The 5,163-nt window shown below is 41.0% G+C and overlaps 1 pseudogene across 1 annotated transcript; it reads left to right on the forward strand.

The window, feature by feature from the left end:
• The first annotated feature begins 3,467 nt into the window (after positions 1 to 3,467).
• LOC149231997 (cytochrome P450 76T24 pseudogene) lies at positions 3,468 to 4,950 on the forward strand (annotated as a pseudogene). Its single transcript, XR_016248447.1, has 2 exons — positions 3,468 to 4,308; positions 4,408 to 4,950. The product of XR_016248447.1 is annotated as a cytochrome P450 76T24 pseudogene (transcript).
• Positions 4,951 to 5,163: the final 213 nt, after the last annotated feature.

Below are 5,163 nucleotides of genomic sequence, written 5' to 3' on the forward strand. Positions count from 1 at the left end.
TGGTTATTGTTACTCTTGTTCAAACTTTGGTCACATGGCAAAAGACTGTAGAGCATTTCATAAAGATAAATGTTGTGGTCTACGACAACCTCCAAGAAACAATTTTAGAAGAAATCATGAAATGTCATTCATGAAAAATGTAGAATGCTTCAAGTGTCATAACATTGGGCATATGGCACGAGATTGTAACTTGACATGGGCTCTTACACAAGCTAGACCCATGCAAAAGAAGAAAGTTACACAAGTATGGAGAAGAAAAGAAATACAGTGTGAAAGCCCCTTAAGCAACGCAGCTGATCTAAGTTTGTTTTGAGAAAACTTGCCAAAAGAAGACAAGCATACATTAAAGGGGAGCTTGTAATTTTTTTTGTTTGCTGAACTGTATTAACAGTCATTTGTTGATGGAGGATGTATTGCAGCGCAGCAGTTGCAAATGAAATCTTTGTTAATCCCTCTGAAAGGTAATATGCAGCAGTGATGAAATCAGCAATCTTTTTGCTTTGTGATTATGCAATATGCACAGAAATGCATAAAGAAGAAAAGATGGCAGCGCTGAAATGTAAAGAGCAGCAGCGAGATAAAAGAAAAATGAAAAGCATGGAAACCCTCATAGCAGTGGGAAGACAGAACATAAAACAGCAGTTCGGAAATTTTTTTATGGAGCACATGGATTAGAATGAACAGCAGTTTGAAATTTTTTTTGGTGCACATGCATTGAAATGCATAGCAATGGAATGTAGTTTCCTTTTATGTAGTATGAGAGAATATACTCACAGCAGAGTGAGTATAATACACAGCAGATTGAAATGTTTTGTATTGGGAATGAAAATGCAAAGCAATGAGAAGAAAATGAGAAGAAGGCAAAACGCAGCAGAACGTAAATGCCCAGTGGCTGAGAATGCAATGAAATTCTTTCACACAGCAGTAAAAAAAATGTAATGTTTTTTTATGCAATGCAGCATGCAAAGAAATGCATAAAGAAAAACAAGGACAAAAGATTTTTAATGCACACTGGATGTATAAGAATGTGTGTGGCAGCAGAAAGCCAAAGGAATTGCACAGTAGTGTATTGTGAAAAAAAATGAAGACTAAGATTGTGTGAAGCAAGGGTGCATGAGAAAAGGCAGCAGCCTGTGTTATTTTTTTGTGGAGAATGAAGTGCCAAGAGTATGGGCACAGCAGTATGATGAAACAAAAGGCAGTGACAGTGCAAATTGCAGAGGCAATGCAGCAGCAAGAAGTTATGGACAGCAGCATGATGGCAAGAAGGAGAAGCACACAGAAATGCAAATGTGAAAAATGCAGCAACAAGAACTTTTGAACAGCAGCAAATGCAAAAAAAAATTCCTTACAGCAGTAAAGGTAAATGTAATGAATTTGTTGTTCATTGAATTGATATGCAATATATGCAATAGCAGTGAGTGCGAGAAATGTTTACACACAGCAGTGTAAATTTGTAAATTGGGACAGTGTAATTGTTCCAGAAAAGACAGAGTATTATGTCTTTGAAGAATGCACAGCAATGCAGAGTTTGCAAAGAAATGTAAGTGAAGTGCAGCAACACAAGAGCAGGTGTAGACACAGCAGTGTGGGGTAGACACAGTAAAGAAGATGGCACAACAGTGCAGCAGAGAATATGCATCAGCATAAAAGAACAATGTAATGAGTTTGCACACACAGCAGTGCAATGATTGTTTGTTTTGGAACTGCATTTGAAGCAGTCATTTGGTGAATCCCTCTGTTGAGAGGAAGATGCTCTTTAACATTGTTTGGTAAATCCCTCTTTTAATGAGGAAGGTGCTTTTCAGCACAGTCATTTGGTGAAACCCTCTATGAAAGAGGAAGATGCTTTTCAGCATAGTGTGGTAAATCCCTCTATCAAGAGGATGATGCTTTTCAGCATAGTCACAGGTGAATCCCTCTGTCAAGAGGAAGGTGCTCTTCAGCACATTGTTATGGTGAATCCCTCTGTCATGAGGAAGGTGCTCTTAAGCACAGTTTCAGGTTAATCCCTCTATTAAGAGGAAGACAACTTTGTTGTTTGTGGAACTGCATCAGAAGCAGTTGGTGAATCCCTCTATGTGAGGAAGATATTTTTGTAACAACAGTGTTGGGGGAATCCCTCCATGAGAGGAAGTGCTTGGGTAATATTGAATGCCCAGCAGTTGAAATTAAAGGGGAGTGTTGGAATGTTAATTCCAACTGCAGGCAGCAGGCGGACGTGGGCAGCCGACTCCGCAGCCGTATATAACCCCAAAACCACCGCATTGAAACCACAAAACTGCCCAGAACATATCGCACCGCTTTTGCATAAAGGTGGTTTCCGTATTTTTGGGCTCCGATAAACTATGGAGGCGACGCGTGTCACCCGCATGACATAAGCCAACGTAATTTATCGGACGCTAAAGTTTGGCAGCGAACTGGCTTCCGATATCAACCATCGTCGTCCGATCAGCCTGACCGTCCTCCGCCGTTCATCAATGAAGCTGCTAACCGCCTGCATCAAATCAAATTTTTTGCGTAAAGTAAAAGTCAAGTTTTGGTTGACCGCCGAGAATGGAGGAGTTAATGTTTTTAATGCTTTACGTAATTTTTGGTGGCCCTCTTAAATGGTTATGGGCACATACGTTATATATATTTTTTTATATGTTTTTTATATATGCTATGTAAGCGAGTGTGTGGTAAGGTGTTGTAAGAGGGACGAAGGAGCAATGTAAAATGCGCTCTGTATTTTTGTTTTGTTTGGCACATGGGTTGTAATGCTTTTGTGTGGGGCATCGTAAAGCGTTGGTGCAGCGAAAAATTAAGGGTGAAGCACATCTCGTGCGAAAAGAATGAAGAATGTTTTTTTGTTATAAAAATGCACAGTAGTGCATAAGAAATGCTGCTCATTTTGAAAATGTATGCACAGCAGCTATCTGTAAATAAAAGAGTGGAGCGCATATGTTCTGGTGTTTTTATGCAGTTGAATATATTGTAAAAATGAAGCAGGAGCCAAAGCCAAGGAAATGCACAGCAGTGCATGAAGAGAAGAAAAAGAGAGGAGCGCATGTGTGTTAAGTAAGTTTTTTTTATGTATTGAATTTGCATTGAAATGCAAAAGAAAAGAGCGCTCAGGTATTTTCTGAGATTGTGAATGTAATATAAAGTTTACTGTATGTGTAAAATATTTTTACAGCAGTATGTGTAAAAATAGTTTTACACCAGCAAATGTAAAAATGGGTTTTACTGCAGTAAACCCAGCACAGTAATTTCTCAGGTGAAAACAGAGTTTTGATGGGTGAAAGTAATTTTGGTGAATTCCTCTCAACAAAGAGGAAGACATATGTAACAGGCTTTATATTTTAATGAATGGAAATGATTTTATGGCTGTGTAATACTCTGTTCTGAGTAATTTTTTTTAAAAGCTTCCCTGTGCACAAAAGATCCTGGAACAGTGGAAACAGAGCATTGGCTCTGTGGTGTTAATGTTTGTTTGGTTTTGGTATTTCCCGTTGAAAAATACCCAACACTACTGCTGCAGGCTTCCTCCTGGACCTCCGGGATGGCCAATTTTGGGAAATCTGTTTCAGTTGGGTAAAAATCCCCACGAATCTCTGTTCCGCCTTGCCTCCAAATATGGCCCTCTCATGTCTCTCTCCCTCGGAATGAAAACCACAGTGGTGGTCTCCTCTCCCGCCATGGCAAAGGAAGTTCTCAAAACCCATGGCCACATCTTTGCAGGCCGGATTGTCCCAGAAGCAGCCAAAGCTCTTTCTCACCACAAGCACTCATTTCTTTTATGCCAATATGGATCTCGTTGGCGTATGCTCAGACGCATATCTAATAATGAACTCTTCTCTGTCAAGCGGCTAGAAGCTCTACAAGATCTCAGAAGAGATCAAGCACATCGAATGATTCATCAGATTTTTGAAGGCTCCCTGAAGGGATCAGAGTGTATGAATATCGGACACATTGCATTCCACTCTGTGTTTAATATGATAGGGAACATGGCCTTTCGATTCTAACTTACGAGCATCTGAAGATCTGAAAGACGCTATTTCGAGAATGATGGTTCTACACGCCGCTCCCAATTTGGCCGACTATTTCCCGTGTCTTCAGTTCTTGGATCTACAGGGTGTTATGGATAATCCGATAATCTGCAGGAAAAAGTCGTATGCTGTTATGGATAAATTCATAGAGGATCGCCTCGCAAAGAGGAGCAAAAACAGCGACACAAGTGATGATGGAAAGAAGGATCTCTTGGACGTTTTGATGTACATGAGAAATGATGAATTTACTCTCCCTGACATCAGGGGCTACTTAAGTGTAAGTCTTTCGCTATCTCTTTGGCTATTATACCCACACAAATCCTATCGAATTGTGAAAATACTAATAAACAGAGTCTGATTTATAATTCCTTTGTAGGATATCTTTGTGGCTGGAAGTGATACTACGGCGGAGACAATAGAGTGGGCAATGGCAGAACTCATTCGCAATCCTGAGAAATTGAAACGAGCCCAAGCGGAGCTGGAAGAGGTTGTTGGTCTCAACCGCCGGATGGAAGAAAGCGATACCGAGCGCCTCCCTTATCTCCGCGCAGTGGTGAAAGAAGTGTTCCCATTGCACCCGGCAGGTCCTCTGCTCGTCACACACAGAGCAAACAGCGATTGTGAGATCGGGGGGTTCGTGATACCCAAACACAGCCGAGTAGTGGTGAACGTTTGGGGCATGGGAAGGGACCCTAAGATCTGGAAAGAACCATTAAATTTCGTGCCAGAGAGGTTTATTGATGATGAGATGTGTAGTCATGTGGATTACAGAGGAAAACACTTTGAGCTGATACCGTTCGGAGCAGGAACGAGAATGTGTGTGGGGCTTCCATTGGCAAGTCGGACGGTTCATTTGACGTTAGGATCGCTTATCCACTCATTTGAGTGGGCACCTCCCAAGGGAATGCGAGTGAGTTAGGAGGGGTTGAGTTAGACATGAGCGACAAGTCTAGATGGCAACTCTTATTTCTTACCCCATAGAAAAGTTAATGCAGTCTGACATGCTAGGGGAATAGCAGTTTCTTTGTATTTATATTTCTCTATTTTGGCATTTTAGCAGCAAGGAAACTGCTATTCCCCTTGCATGTCAGACTGCATTAACTTTTCTATGGGGTAAAAAATAGGAGTTGCC

The sequence above is a fragment of the Pinus tabuliformis genome, chromosome J (genome assembly GCF_031772625.1).
Source record: "Pinus tabuliformis cultivar Carrire ecotype Pingquan chromosome J, CPIR1, whole genome shotgun sequence".
Classification (NCBI taxonomy): Eukaryota; Viridiplantae; Streptophyta; class Pinopsida; order Pinales; family Pinaceae; genus Pinus; species Pinus tabuliformis.